The sequence below is a fragment of the Mustela nigripes genome, chromosome 3 (genome assembly GCF_022355385.1).
Source record: "Mustela nigripes isolate SB6536 chromosome 3, MUSNIG.SB6536, whole genome shotgun sequence".
Classification (NCBI taxonomy): domain Eukaryota; kingdom Metazoa; phylum Chordata; class Mammalia; order Carnivora; family Mustelidae; genus Mustela; species Mustela nigripes.
This window is the reverse complement of record NC_081559.1, coordinates 91,143,743-91,160,405: the sequence shown is the minus strand read 5'-3', so window position 1 is coordinate 91,160,405 and position 16,663 is coordinate 91,143,743. Positions and strand designations below refer to the sequence as shown.

The 16,663-nt window shown below is 39.8% G+C and overlaps 1 protein-coding gene across 6 annotated transcripts in view; it reads left to right on the top strand.

The window, feature by feature from the left end:
• The first annotated feature begins 15,052 nt into the window (after positions 1–15,052).
• The window catches only part of SPOPL (speckle type BTB/POZ protein like), a 65,102-nt gene continuing 63,491 nt past the window's right edge, over positions 15,053–16,663 (top strand). For all 6 annotated transcript variants that reach the window (XM_059394371.1, XM_059394370.1, XM_059394363.1 and 3 more), the window contains exon 1: positions 15,053–15,359. The gene's annotated coding sequence lies outside the window, so the exon portion shown is untranslated. The remainder of the gene's footprint in view (positions 15,360–16,663) is intronic.

The following is a 16,663-nucleotide window of genomic DNA, read 5'->3' as shown; positions in this document are numbered from 1 at the left end:
CAGACATGGGGTTCATTCCCAGGACCCCAGGATCATGACTTGAGTTAAAGGCAGATGTTTAACAGACTGACCATCCAGATGCCCCTATTTCATTCTTTTTATGGCTGAATATTTTTCCACTATATGGTTTTACCACATTTTGTTTATTCATTCATTGGTATATAGACAATTGCAGTTGTTTCCACCTGTTAGCTATATGAGTAATGTTCATATAAACACCTATGTATGACTGTTTGTGTAGACATGTTTTCATTCCTTTGTTATACTTAGGAGTGGAATTGCTAGACCATACAGTAGTTGTAATTTTGGCAATTTGAGGAACTGCTAGACTGTTTTTGAAAAAGGCCATACAATTTTATATCCCTAACAGCATTGTACAAGGAATGTATATTTCTCCACATCCTTACCAACATCTATTGTCATCTGACTTTATAATTACAGTCATGCTACTGAGTAGGACATGGTATCTTACTGTGGTTTTGATGTGTATTTCCCAGATAACCAATAGTGTTAAACACCTTTTAACAGATTGTGTTTACTGACCATTTGTATATCTTTAAAGAAATGCATATTCAAATCATTTGTCCATTTACAAGACCAGTGCTCTAACCCCTGAGCTATGGAGGCTATTTGTCCATTTAAAAAATATATATTAACTCATTTACTATTCACAAGAGCTATAAGATATGGGTGGTACAATAGTCCCTATTTTACACATAAGGAAACTAAAGCAGTGTTTCAGTACCCTGCTCAGGAATGCATAGCCACTAAATCCTGGTTTGAGGTTTAATGCTCGGAACTACAATGCTAAACCCCAGTGTACAGACTCCTGATTCTAAATTTTATCCAATCTTCTTCAGCAATATCTCTGTCTGCACCAACTCCATACTTCTACAATTGTATTTTCACATGTGTTTTAATTTCTTTTCTTTTACTTCTGCATTTTCAGGATATTACTTTCTATTTTCTCTACCATTTGACCTATAGAATCAGCTTAACTTCCATAAATGATGATTAGGATTACATTTCTAAATTACCTTGGGGAGGATTTATATCTCAAAGGTAGTGTCTGTTAGGAAGAAGCTATGTATCTACATTTATTGGGTCTTTTATTGTTTCCAAAAATATGAATCATATTTTTGTTAGATATCTTACAGTTTTGTTGTTGTTGAGAATAGGTTCCTTTTTCTGTTTCACTCTTTAACATATCGCTGATAATACATAGGAAAATATTCATTTTTTTATACTAATTGTGTATCTAACCATCATACTGAACTATTCATTGATTCTAGTAATTTTTTCCTGGATTTTCAAGATAGTTGTTTTCAAATAATTATATACCTGTGTCATCTGTCCATTTTTAAATTGTTATTCAACTTTTCTTGTTTTAAAAGATTTTTTTTAATTTTAAAAGTTTTATTTTAAAAGTTTTTTTTTATATTTTCTAGATCAAAGTTCCTTCCAAATATTCCCTTAGTATCCTTTCACTGTCTGTAGAATCTCTAGTGATGTCCACTCTTATTCTCGATATTGATATTATGTATCTTGTCTCTTTTATTTCCTGAGCAGTCCAACTATAGTTATATCTGTCTACTGATCTCAAAGCATTATCTTTTCGTTTCATTGATCTTTCTCCATTGTTTTTTACTTTTTATTTCTGTTTTGATCTTTATTATTTCATGCTTACTGTTCACTTTGATCTTAATTTCCTTTACTTTGTTTCTCATGGTGGAAGGTCAATCACTTCAAACCTTTTTTTTTTGTAAATATAGGTATGATGGTATAAATTTTCAAGGAAAATATCCCACTGATTCTTTTTTATGTTTCTATTTTCATGTAATTCAAAGTAATTTTGACTCCTTTGATTAATGGGTCATTTAAAAGTGCATTATTTAATCTTGTAATATGTGGGAATTTTCAAGGATCTTTACATTATTGATTCCCAGTTTGATTCCATTGCAGAGAACAGATTCTGTATGATTGGAATTTTTTTTTTAATTTCTGAGATTGTAATATGGCACAAAATATGATCTATCTTGGTAAATGATTCTTACATACTTGAGAAAAATATGTATTCTACTCTTGTGTATAGGGTTTTATAAAGGTCAATCAGATCAAGTTGGTCATGAGTGTTGTTCAAGTTTTCAAGTTCATTTGTCTATTCCTCCTTGTGGTTCTATCAGTTTTTACCTCACTTTTTTTGAAGTACTGTTAATAGTTGCATAAATATTTAGGATTACATCCTTTTGATGAGTTGACTACTTAATCCTTACAAAATGACCATTGTAATCATTACAAAATGAAAATTTTACAATAGAAATAAAAATCATTTCATAAGAATTATGAAGGATTAAGCCTGGTAATACTCTCCTCTCTGAAAATGTCTTTGTCTAATGGCCACCTCAGTGTTCTTTTGACTACTTTTGGCCATGCTGTATCTTTTTCCTATCCTTCTAACATATTTCTGTCTTTATGTATGAAGCATACTTCTTGGAGGCAGCATATAGTTGGATCATGCCTTCAAATCCGATCTGATAATTTTACTGTTTTAATAGCAATGTTTACACTATTTACATTGAATGTGATTATTTATATGGTTAGGTTTGTTTTCTATTTATCTTTGTTAAATATGTTCTTTGTTCCCCCTTTCCTTTTATCCTACCACCTTTTGTATTTTTTTTATGAATTTGCTGCTTTGTTGGGTTATTCATTATGTCTTTCTTTACTTATTTTATTGATTGCTTTATCTTGTAATAGTCTATGTTCAAGTGATAGTATAAACTTAAGCTCTACAAAAACTTTACTTTCTCCTCCATGACCTTTATGCTAATGTTGCATGCATCTTACTTATATGATTATAAATCCCACAGTATACTGTTACCATTATTTAAACAGTAAGTTATCGTTTTTTATTATTATTATTATTAAAGAGAAAGAGAGGGAAATAACAGATCAGGGGAGAGGGAGAAGCACAGCTGAGCAGGGAGCCTGACCTCGCTCTCAATCCCAGGACCCTGGCATCATGACTGGAGCCAAAGGCAGATGCCTAACTAACTGAACCACACTGGTGCCCCTAAACAGTAAGTTATCTTTTAAAGGATTTGAGTAGAAAAAAATATATATATTTACCTATATAGTCACCAATTATATAGTTCTTTATTCCTTTGTGTGAATTTACATTTTGTGTTTGAGGACCTTCTTATAACATTTCTTACAGTATGTGTCCACTGGTAATGAATTCTTCTAGTTTTTGTATGTCTGAAAATAGCTTTACTTCACTGTTGTTGAAAAATATTTTAGCAGGACATATAATTCTAGGCTGACAAGTTTTTTTCATTACTGTAAATATGTTCCACTGTGTCCTCATTTGGATTATTCCCAATTTAAAAAAAAATTGTTTTCATTCTTATCTTTGTTGTTTTGTATGTGTCTTTTATTTTTGGTACTTGTAGGTTTTTCTTTTTTTTTTTTTTTAAGATTTTATTTATTTATTTGAGAGACAGCGATTACAAGCAGGCGGAGAGGCAGGCAGAGAGAGGAGGAAGCAGGCTACCCATGTTGCAGAGAGCCCGATGTGGGGCTTGATCCCAGGACCCTGGGATCATGACCTGAGCCAAAGGCAGAAGCTTTAAACCACTGAGCCACCCAGGCGCCCCAAGGTTTTTCCTTTTTTACCACCATTTTTTTTTAACAATTTAGTGATGATAGATCTTGCTGTAATTTTCTTCATGTTTCTTGCACTTGGGCTTCATTGAGCTTCTTGGATATGTGGGTTTATAAAGTTTGGAAAGGTGTTGAACATATTTCTTGAAAAAAATTTTCTGCTCCTCTCTCTCTTTTCTGGTAATTCTAGGCCACTTGAAGTTGTCCCACAACTCACTAATACTCTTAATTTGGGAATTCCTTTTTCTCTGTGTGTTTCACTTTGGATAGTTCCTATTGTTATGCTTACAAACTTCTATCTTCTGTTACACCTAATTTGCTGTTAATCCCATCCACTATATTTTACATCCTAGACATTGTAGTTTTCAACTCTAGAAATCTGATTGGGGTCTTATTTTTTTAAATCTCTACTTATCTCTTTGAATATATAGAATGTAACCACAATTGTTTTGATGTCCATTGCTAGTAATTATATTATCTGTGTCAATTTGGAGATAGTGCTGACCAATTGGTTATTCTATTGTGGGTTGTATTTTCCCATCTCTGTGCAGGTGTGGTATTCTTTGATTGCATGCATACTTTGTGATTTTATTTTGTTTGGTGCTGGATACTTTTAATTCTCATAAATCTTGAGTTTTGCTCAGGAGTAATGCTGTTATTGGAAACAGTCGATCTGTTCAGGTTTTGCTTTTATGGTTTGTTTGACAGATTGGGAGCAGTTCTGAGTCTAGAGCTAATTATTCCCTGCTAGTGAAGAAGACATTCTTGAGTAATCTACCCAGTATCTTATAAACTATGAGTGTTTGTAGTCAGGTTGGAGGGAACAGGCACTATTTCTGGCCCTTTATGTGCTCCAGGTATAGGTTGTCTTTGTTCCTTCCAGATTCTTTCCTGGGCCTCGGGTAGTTTCCTTACAGCATGGGCTGATCAGGACTTCACTGAGCATTTTCACACCAGTACCACTACACATTGCCAGTTTTCTTTCTGTGTAGCTCTCTGCCCTTTTTCCCTCAACCTATCAATTCTAACTGCCCTAATGTCCCTGGACTTATACATCTGTCTCTTCAATTTGTAGTCTTAACTGGGTTTCACCTCAGCTTCCCTTCCATACGTTAGGGCCTGAAAACTCTCTCAAGTTAATATCCTGGGGCAAAAGTAGGTCTCATCTCTTGTTTCTTGTCTTTCAAGAATCAATTTGTAATAAATTGTCCTTTATTACCTGGTATCCAGTGTCCTAAAAACCACTGTTTAATTTGTGTTGGTTTTGTTTTGTTGTTTGTTTTGGTTGTTACAGGTGGGAAGGCGAATTTAGACCCTGTAACCCCACCTGTGAGCTTTTATTAAGCAGAGGTAGCAGGAAGCACTCTGAATGGCTCCTCATCAATGTCTTTTCTTCTTTATTTATGATGAGAATGAGAAATTTGGCCTACACACACAAACATGCACACACAGAGAAATACGCACACACACACCCCCCAATTTTTGTTTCTCAGATCTTTAAACACACACACACACACACACACATGCAGATGGAGCAAACACTGATACCACAAACAACTTCCTTTTCCAGAAACAAGAGAATTCCACTGGGGAACACTCCTTTATGTTGTGGTGTGCTAGCCCAAGCTTTATCCTGATAATTTACAAATCCAAATTTCTCCCATAGATGGGAAGTTATAGGCCAGATATAATATACAATTTACTGGGGAAATTGCAGTGAACGTAGAGGTAGGCCTGGCCCAAAGTCATTCAAATTCAATAGTATAATAGCAAGTAAGAGAGCCCTAACTTTCTGGCTCAATTTTATTGCACATCTTCACCCTCAATTCTTACCACCTACCTCAATCATAAGACTTTTTACTGAAATACCCTATGGGGAAAAAAAATCCTTAAAAGAGGAGCACTATATAATATTAATAATTATAGTTGTATTATTATTACTGATTATAAGTCCTTCAAAGAGGACCTCTAGCCCCCCAAAGAAAAGTTAACCAGGAGGTTACAAAATCATAGATGAGGAAATGAATCTAGCTGCCCTGAAGCAGTAAGTATCCTTTTTACCAGTCTGGGAGAGGCTGTGTGTCCACGAAGCTTAGCAGTACACTCATGTTAAGGACAGTACATCTCTCTGTCTTCCCAGCGAAAGTACCCTATTACTACTATCCGCTTCTCCTGTTTTACAATCTGCTTTGGTCAATATTTCCTTAAGCTAGGAAGAATGCTAACTAACACAGAGATGAGAAACTGCTCTTAGAAACCTGTTGACAATATGAGCTAAAAAAGACAAGTTTGGAAAGCTAGAATCAGTATTTTTAAAAATAATAATTTCTATTTTTTAAATAGCTATGGTTTGCTTGCCAGTGGTAATTTAGTGATAACTAAGAATATCATATTAGGAATTATAATATGAAGGAGTCTACTGATTATGGGCTAGCCAGGATGCTTGTAAAACTGTAACTCCTATTGCTACTAAAGGTAGTCTACGCAAGTACAGACCCAGAATATCGAGTCATATTATGACTGAAATATATGTTTCTACTAATATTCAATGATGTCTTAAAGGACATCAAAAGACAGCAACATATGATATTCAGATATAACGTATTAGTGTGTTTTTTAATACCTAATATAAGTAACAGAAGGAATTAATTTTATGAAGAAAGCCCATCTTGGTTAGGTAGTTCAATCACAATACTAAGCAGCAAGATTAGTCTCTCCAACGTAAATACTTAGTGAGACTCATTACTGCTGTTACAACAAACACTAACTTTCCCTGCAAGGTTTATTGATCTCTTAAAACAAGTTATGTTTCATGGCTGCATTTTTAAAAGTCCTCCCACATAGTCCTCATTTTTAAAAGTCCTTCCTCATAGTCTTCTTTAGAAAGCCAAACTCCATTTTTTTTTTAACAAGTTAAATTAATAAGAGGTGACATTTTTCCAAATAGGTTTGGTTTGATCAGTGATTTTGCTTCTCTTTTTTTCCCAGGGACATTTGCCAATGTTTACAGAAGTTCTGGTTGTCAAAACCGAAGGGGAGGGTGCTACTGGCATCTACCAGACAGATGCAAATATTCTACTAAACCTTTTACAAAGTACAGAACAGCCCCCTACAACAAAGAATTATCTAGTGCCAAATGTCAACAGAACTGAGATTAAGAAGTCATATGTTAGATATAATGCTACTAAACTTCACTATAAATTCCAATTGGGGAATACCTTTGCTGCAACTTTTAAAGTTACATTTGTTTTAAGAAAAAATAACTAGTCTTACTCACAGTTTTTAAATAACCTCTTGCATTTGCTTCGCATTTTATTGCTTCCAAAATTTTTTCATACGTTTTAATCTCATTTGTTTCTCCCTCTGATGAAGTCATCTTTTCCCTGTTATAATACCAAGGATGTGTTGTATAAGAGGAGGCCTGGGGTGGGGAGGGGGACTGTACCTGGGTGGCTCAGGTCATGATCCCAGGGTCCTGGGATCTAGCCCTGCATTGGGCTCCCTTGCTCAGCGAGGAGCATGTTTTTCCCTCATCCACTCTCCCTACTTGTGTTCTCTCTCTCTGTCAAATAAATAAATAAAATCATTAAAAAAAAAAAAAAAAAAAGAAGATGAAGAAGAAGAAGAAGAAAAGGGTTAGGCAAGTAAGGTCACACACACAGATTCAAATTCTGGATGAAAAATCCATGCCCTTTTTTGCTATCTTACAGTTGTGACACTTGTTAAGAACAATATATAAAAATGAATTTAAAAATTTTAAAAAAGCAAATAAATCATCGACATCCATGAGGGTATGACTCCAAAAGACAGATGTTATATGCTCTCAGGATGGTAAGTGGCAGAGAACAGGGAATGGGTTGGGTGTTTTGGGAGGTGGGAAGCAAGTATGGGAGATAAGAAGCAAAAAGAACAAAGACATTAGTCAAGCCATGGGGATAAGCACAGATAGATCCCTGAATTTAAAATGAACTACTCTGTGAAAATCATTTTTCCCTTATAAATAGGATAAAATTCTTATGAAAACATAAAATGGACAAAAGTGCTGAATCCGACCAGTAAAAGAGAAACAACATTCATTATTTCAAACGGAGAATTTGATACAAGGAATCTATTGTACAGGTGATGGAAAATCTGAGAATAATCTAGAGATTAGTAACCACAGAAAGCCACAACAGTTTTAAATGGGCAGGAGTGTGGAAACAGTATTGCCAGGGCTCAGGGCCTGTCCAGTAGGAGATGGAACCCCAGAGGATAAACAGTTGCTGCGAACAATGCCTAACGCAGAAAGAGAGGGGGAGAAATACACTGGTTTCTCCCTTCTTCCCACCCTCCAGGCGTCTGACAGTGCTTCCAATTGGCCTAACTCAGCAGGAAGCCAGCTGACACAGGGAAACAGCTGGGAGCTGGCTAAGATTGGGAGCACAGAAGAGCCAAGGGATGAATCTAAAGGAGACAAGCTTAGAGCCATCACATTGTCCTGTGGGCATTTTGCCAATGCAAGGACACTACAAGTTAGTTCAAGGCAATAAATGAATATTCCTGTACTAAACTGTTTTCCTACAAGGCAAGAAAAACAGGTCTTAAGTCTATTCTGGACCCAACAAATAAGTAAACTAAAAATCAAACTCAGAAAAGGAATCTGACAGATGAAGCACAAAATAATTTTTCATAAATATTTAGACCTAAGTAGTGACAACTGAGAAAAATAAAAATACAGATAAAACCCTGCTATAATAGATGCTCAGAAAGGAAGTTTGGATTTTGTCACACCTATTTTGCACACAGTAGGCTCCATATTCAAAACAGAAGCAATTTCTGAGCTCTTGACAACATGAAAATAAAAACATTCATCACCTTTCATCTTAAATGTGTAGACTATAGCAGAACACGATTTTTAAAAGGCTAGCCTAATTTTCTTTTTGGGAAAAAAAAATACTCAGAAAGTAAACTAAAGAGGCAATAATGTATTACTGTAACGTCTCCCTTTTAACTGGTTCACCGTGTGTACTGAATGTGCATAATTAAATTTAAGAAGTAGGTTGAAATTGTAGAAACACTAGTATAAAACTAGAAATAATGAAAAGTAAAAGCCAAACTTCTAATTGTTATTTCAGCTAAGTAATGGTTAATATTTAAAAGAGATATTATCTAGGGTAATTCCTGGCACATTTGGTTTCTTGTGTATACTCTCAATCTGCAATAGCGAATGATCATTAAAACCTTCAGAAAAGTATACCAGTGATGCTGTTGTTAACTGAGGCATAAAAGTCCCCCTTTAGGGAAGGGGATACCTAAAGCAGATAAATATAAAAAGGCACTGAAGTAAAAAAAAAAAAAAAAATGTAAAGTGTGATTTCTGGTAGCTCTCCTGCCTCAGACACAAGTGGGCCTTTCTGGTCAGTCCCAGCAGACAGGGTAAGACTGAAGCATCCAAAATACAGCACTGGACCTGTTTCTTTGAGTGGAAGAGCCACTAGACAGCTGGATGCAGCTGCAGGCTTATGAGAGTTCAGTGTGTAGAGAACATCATCCTAGCTACAGGGTCAAGGAAACAAATGCCATAGTCCAAAGCTACAGTTTCCTAGGGGGGAGGAGGCTTTAAGATTGTAATGGCGGGCCTACAGTGGTAGAAGCACTGTGAAAGCAAATCTAGGGTCTTGTGATGCTGTGAAATCCCAGAGGCTATTTGGAATAAAGGGAGTGTCTATGTGAGCAGAGTGAATAAAAGGTGAGTGACCTAGGCAGGGAATCAAACAGAGAAGCCCAGTTATTAAAAACTAGAAAAGAAAAATATTTAATTGATGATAGGAGGTAGAGGGGAGGGCTTGAACCTGAATCCAGTGTGGAAGAGTTTATATCCTTCCCTCCCAGAGACATTTTTAAAATCCTTTTAGGGTTCAGGTTCTAAATAAAGGCACAACCCCTAGAGTCCTTATACTTTTCCAGGTTTTACCAAATGGAGAGCTGGAAAAGAAAAATATCTTGGCTCTAAAAGCTACAGAAAACTGTGAGGTGAAATTAATATATATTTTAAGAGGAAAATTATATGAATCTTTCATTTTGCATAACTGAACATTGTATTTTTCATGTGGGATATGACTGTATTTTTGAGTTTCACAGGATGTGGAATAAAGCCTCTAAAAGAATATCCAGATATTGTGGCAGCCCTTTAGTTGGCTCTTCTTTAGCCTGGCATAGTTCAGGCCAGGAAGGTCAAGAGTGTGTCAGAACTTTGGCAAGGATGGACAGGCAAGAAGAGGAAGGCAGAAACCCAAATCACCAAGACCAGATCGGGGTAGGGAGAAAAGGGAGGCTTGGGGGAGGGGTGTCTGAGACAGATGCAGAGGTTGGGCTTGATGGGGAGCTGGGAGGGGCAGTGCACTGTCCCCGGAGATGGCACAGCTTGGTTTCTAATTTTGGAAATGGCCATACCAGGATTTCCAAACTGGCAGGCAGGCTGGCAGCAAAGGGCTCTGAATAGTAGAGAGAACCATCTGGAAGCAGGTGGCCACTCAGTGTTATGGAGGGGTATGATGCAGAATCAGTAACACCTGGACAGTAGGGCTTAGTTTCTAAAGGGGGGAAGAGGCAGAAGGGAAGTAAGGACTGAGCCAGAGAACTCAGTCCTTCTAAAGGAGCAGAGAAGTGAAAATCAATGAGTCAAGGAACACTAGGGCACAGAGGTTCCAAGGCTCCCAGGTTCACTTAGTTTGATTGGCTCCTGGGCAACTCCAGGAACACTGCCAGAGCTCAACCAATGGACCTCTAGGACTTCTAGTCTGGGAGTCTGGAGCAGGGCCCAATTCTATATGCTTTGCCCTTGAGAAGAGGGGTACCTTAGTCTAAGTGAAACAGGGGGTCATCAAAGATTACTCTGGAAGCAGGGCCCCTTAATGTGCCCAGAGAAAATAGCTTTAGAGCTATTGTTCCTTGAATCAGGGTCAGAGGGGACTGAAGTGATCTCAATTTTCAGGGAGAAAGCTAGAGACAGGAACCACCCAGCAGGCTTCGCAGGGGCAGATGTTTAAATAAACTCTTCTAGCCAGAAATTGCCCTGATAGGCAGACGGGTGTGTCTCTCTGGGAGGGGACCAAAGACCCTGACCTGGAGACATTGTGATGACTGAGCAGAGATAAAAGAGGAGGAGACTGAGCAGCTGTACCTCTACAGTCATTTGAGGCTGCTGCAGGGGCTGGTGACCTCTGGCTGGAGAGCACAGTGGAGAGCTCTAGGCTTCCACTGGGACGATCTCCAAGGTCCAGGATCAACCACAACTTCTCAGGTTACCTGAGAGCAGAGCACGGCCAGGGCACCAGCAAAGGAGAAAGAGCTTAGCTGGCCAACCTGAAGAAGAGAGAGGTCATCAGGGACTACTAGATCATGGCAGTAGCAATCACTTGGATCCTGGCACACTAAAAGATTTCCAGCAACTGTAAGTGACCCCGATGAGAGTGAGTTCTCAGGGCATGCCTGGAGGGATGGTGTAGGGGCTTTGGATAATGTTGTCAAGGAGATCATTTTTGTTGTTTTTGTCCTATTACATTGTAAACAGGGAATTTGTAGATTAGAGTAACCAAGATTTTTTTCCAAGACAATTTATTGCTTAGGTGAAAGTTTGCTGTTTCCCATTCATTGTGTATTAGTGATCCAAAATCTAGGGATAGTTAATGTTTTAAGAGCCTCAAAAATGTTTCAAAACTGATTTAAATTAATATTTAATTCAATGGCTATAAAATTTAACAGTAAGCCAACTAGTGAACTGCAACTCAACACAACTCTTCACATGGTGATAGAACAAAAATAACAAAAATCACGTTTCTTGTAGTAGACCCCACAGATTATCCAAAGGACCAAAGCATTAAATACATGAGTACATACTTAATTTGAAACAAGAGTATCTTGAAATATTTGATATAAAGTGGCTGAGGACATGAAAATGAAGGTGCCAGAGGAGGACGTAAAGGACACAAAAATGATCCTGTTCTCAAGATTCTGGGTGGGCCCTATCTCAGTTTTCTGGGAATGTCTTTTGAATAAAAAGTACATCAAACTTGCTGGCTCTTTCTTGCTATAGGCATCACTACACAAAGGTTGTAGGTTCTTAATTCTCGAATTCTAAAGTTTTTGGATCCTTAATGAGTATCATATAATGCAAAAGTACTACAAAACTAGGAATTCACATGCAAGGTGAAAAGCCAGAGACCCAAGAAAGAAATGGAGGTATGGGAAAAGGAAATGAAATTATGTGTAAATAACTCACAAGTTATTAAAGAGTTTTAGTGTTTTCTTCCAAATAAAAGACCTAAAATTTATAACAGTGAAAAATAATTAGCAAACAAGTTGTTCTTTTCTTTCCACATAAATTACAAAACATAAATGTCAAATATTTGTCTGGCCACAAGTGTTAGTTTATGGAAGTAAAGCCTGAGTTTGGTTCCCTTGAAGAAAATTTAAGACGGAAAAGGATAATGGCTAGAAAACTATAAGGAACCCAGCTCACCAGGAGAGAAGAACTTGGTTGACATTGGGAAGGTTGGGTATGAGCAAAATGTCCAGGGAAGCAGAGTACTACACTTGGGATTCATGAAATATATCATGTTTACCAAAAAGCTTAATACCACTTTCTTGACTCTAAACAGAATAATGAATTTGGGAATTATTTGCAACTGCATGCTTTAGTTTTTGTTTTTGTTTTAAGATTTTATTTATTTATTTATTTGTCAGAAAAACAAGCAGGGGGAGCAGCAAGCAGAGAGAGAAGCAGGTTTCCCACTGAGCAAGGATCCTGATGCAGCAGGACTTGATCCCAGGATCTGGGGATTATGATCTGAGCCAAAGGCAGATGCTTAACCAAATGAGCTGCTCAGGTGTCCCTGCTTTAGTTTTTTTGATAGCTAGAACTGGAAAATAATAGTACAAAACAGGTGATGGTATGGAAGGCAGTGGTGTGTCTACTGTGTGTACCCAGTCACGAAACGGGAGCATTTGTGATTTTAACTTAGAAAAGAAAAATAAAATGCTGCAGTCACTAAAATACCAAAGTGGGACGCATGGTTGGCTCTTCAGATGAGCCTCATAGGGTTAGGTCAAGAAGATCCAAAGTCTAGTCCTCATCTGCGCTCATGACGCTCAAAGAACGACTCTTCTGATTTTTACTAACTGCCAACCTATTAATTACAATGAGTAGAACTTTCAAGTCATCCACTGAGGAGTGTGAATGGTTTTCTACAGAAAACTAGCACTGGAGAGAAAAATGAGTATCAAAAGTTTCTTGGTGTTTAAGGAGTTAGAACACCTTGCATTGCTTTGAGCAATGCAAACCTGATAAATGACTAGTGGAAGAACACTATGCACAATACCAGTGATAAAGCTGTTACTTATTTAAATATTTATAAAAATCACTTATGGCAGTAATAAACCATAGCCTTTAACAGTTTAGTTTTCCAGTAGATATCCAGTGAGTTCAAAATCAAATCACCAAAGGTAGTTCTTTAGGGGATTGGTATAATAGCATCAAGCTTTAATCCAAGCTTATTGACCACTGTGTCATCTTTTACTTTGTCAAACCATAAGTTTTACTGGCATTAGTTATAAGCCATATTTACTCTTCCTCTTTCCTATTACTTTATCAGTGGATAAAGTCACCAAAAAAAAAGAACGGCATGTCCCAACACTGCAGAGAGAGCAAGCCTAGGGAAAGGACTTTATGAAAATACCCTGAGGAGCTATTTGACATTCTTGTGGTGGAACGACCTCCAACCAGAACCCAGTCAAGTGTCAAAGGTCACCCAAGTACCACTCATTCCTAATTCCCAATTGAAAAATCTACTTCAAAGATTTATTATAATGATTGTTTGGGTGTATTACATGTATCAGTGCCTAACAATGACTGATCAGTGGAAGAGAGGGTGTGATATAATTTAAGGGGTTGAAAGAGGTAAATGGGCTGGGCAGAAATCTTACACAATTTTCAGTGTTTCTGTCACAAAACATAAAGTTAACACAGACCTACAATGAGTATAGCAAATAATTTAACTGTTCTTTGTGTTTGGAGAACACGAAATTTTGCACTAATATTTGCTTTCCCCACTCACAAGTCCCTAGCACACTAATGCTCACTTCCACTTTTGCTTTTTAACCCTTGACTAAGATAATTTTGAACTTTATGGTTATGGTGATCTTACCTTTTTTTTTTTTTTTTTTTTTTTCCTGCTACTCTTTGGCGCTGGTTGTATCCCTCGCATGTTTTGTGTGTTACATCGTGAATAACACAAAGTAGTATTAATTTGAAGTGAAGGAGATCTGCTTTCCTGGTATTCAAACTCCATTCACCCTTGAATGAATTACTTACTATTTCTGATCTTTAGCTCCTTTATCTGTAAGATGGGAATCATTCCTACCATGAAACTGTAAAGTTGCTGAGAGGATTTTAAAAGATCATCCAAGTCCGTGCTTACAGTGCTCTCGATAGAGATTAAAATAGTATTTTTCTCCCACCTCCCCTTTTCTTGGAAAAGCAGGTAAACAGTGGACTGATGCGCAGTTTTTTAAAAAGTTAAAGGAACTGGGGGGGGGGGCTGTCTTTAAATGATATTCGTGCCTGCACTGTCCCTCAAAACTCTTTAAATGAGCGCATTCCTGGCAGCTAGAGCAAGTTTTCGCTCACGAGTGCTGAAACAATGTTCTGTAGGAGGTCACCTTTCTTTGAACTCCATGAGGAAGTCTCCTCATGTCTTAAGACGTTTGCTTAGATACAGCATTATTTACCGACGTTTAGTCATGGGATGCCACCTGTTCTTCCTTTGGCAAGCAAGCTCAGTCGCCTTTAGGCGGACCCCTTCCTTCCTAGGCCTGAGACTTCCACTGCAGGCTCGCCTCCAGCCAAAAACCGTTCCACTGTGGCATTTCATTTGCCGACCTGGAGTTGTCTTCATTTCTCCCTGGAGACTGTATATTGCTGTTTTCGTTTTCGCACTTCACAGAGTTAGGAGCTCGCAACAGGGGCTCGGTAAAAGTTGCACCGTGGCTTTCCAGTCTGGTGCAGCACCAAGGAAATCGTACCGAGAAACGGTGGCCGCCTATAGCACCTACGTCTATCCATTTAAGAGGCGTTATCAGCGGACTTTATAGGCAAGGAAAGTTTTACGCTGGTCGAAGGGAGGTCCCGCAAGACCAGGGAACTCCTGGTCCCCTCCAAGGGTGCCACTGCTGCGGGCGCGCACAGCCGAGGGCCCACCGCCTGGCGCAAGCCGCGGCAGCAGCGGCTGCGGCGGCGGCTCCCAAAACCCGGCGGTGGATCCCGGCCGGCCCGGAAGTGCCCGGTGAGGGAGGGAGGAAGAACCTTGCGAGCCCACGCCGCCGCCGCGCGCACGCGCCCTCGCTGGCTGGGGCTGGGGCTGGAGTCGCAACTCGGAAGCCGGAGCCCGGACGGGCCCGGGGCGGGGAAGGGGGGCTGCGCGGGGGCGGGAGCAGCGGAGGCAGCCGCCCCTGGCGGCGGGTTTGTTTATCCCCGGGAAGAAGTTTAGGAGCGGGAGACAGGGAAGGAAGGCGGGCCGGAGAGGAGGGATGCGGCTCGGTGGAGGCGGCCGCCACAGGGACTCGCCGCCATCACCTCCGCCGCCGCGGCCGCCGCAGCCGCCGCCTCAGCGGGAGAGAAGTCGCTGCCGGGACTGCCTGCCGCCGCCCCGCACGCCCGGGTAGGTGCCCCTCCCCCTCTGAAGTCCCCGCCGCACCTTGGTTGCTTGCTCTTCCAACTCCCAGCCCTTTCAGCTCGCTTGCGCTGGAGCGGGGCGGCCTCCTCCTCACCCACGGCACCCCCATTCCTCCTGGCTCCGGACCCCCTGTTCCTGCGACGTGCCTTCCCTTTCTCAGGGCTGCTTTTCGCCCCCGCCCCTCAGCCCCACCCGCTACCCCCGCCCAGGCCTTCCCTTCCCAGTCTTGGCTTGCCCCTGGCGACCCCCCCACCCCTTATCGATTTCCCAGCCTCCGCCTACCAGGATCCCCGAGACTTTCCTCCACGAACCTCGCCCCTTTTCCTTCGCCAGTCTCGCTCCTTTAGACCTACGTATCTCCACGCCCGCCCCTTTATACCTGGTCTGTTTTCTTCCCCTCTTGGAGTAGTGCCCAAAGATGGAAGCCCCTGTGCCCGTCTTCTCCCCCCCACCCCCCGCTCCCCAGCGTCCCCATCACCCCTCATCCCAAACGTGTGAAGTTATCCCTGTGAGCCCATGTTAGCGTGAATTCTCTGCTCTCCAGCCAGACCACTCAGTATTTACTGCGGTGTTCAGGCCCTCAGCCTACTTCCCTACCTCCAAGCACACCTTGCACTCTCACATTCTGTCACGTTCACAAGGGAATATCAGACTAGCTCTGAGGTTCAGGGTTCCAATGTTCACTTTCCTCTTTTATTCCCTTGCGCTATCTTTTCCCCCGACTCCTCTTTCTTTGGAGTCCCTGTGTACTGAGTAAAGGGGAGAGGATGGTCGAGTTTTCTTCCTCAGAGCAGTAGATCCAGTAGAATTAAGATTTACCTTTTACTTATCTCAACTTTTGACCTCTTTTTCTGTGAATTGTGTCATTCAGCCATACTTTTGAGGCTGTTGCTGCTTTGTCTATACTTGAATGATCCTGGGCCTAGATTATTCCATTATCATACTTGTCTTCGCAGTTTTTCCTTATAGCTGAAGTCACTGTTTCTTAGGAAATTTAAGTAATAAAAGGTTTATACCTTGGAAAATTATATCTCTGCTGCCGTAATGGGAAAGCTGGAATATTTCAAATTATCATCCTGTTATTCTTAGGAGAAATGGTGCCTAGTGGTTAAGAGCTCAGATGTAGCTGAACTGCCAGGATCTAAACCCCTGCTTTGCCACCTACCAGCTCTGGCCTTGGGCAAGTTATTTAATCTCTATGCCTCAGTATTCTTACACATCTAAAAGGGGATAGTGGTATTCTTGATAAGATGGTGGTGATAATTGTATAACTTATTGCAGGTAAAATA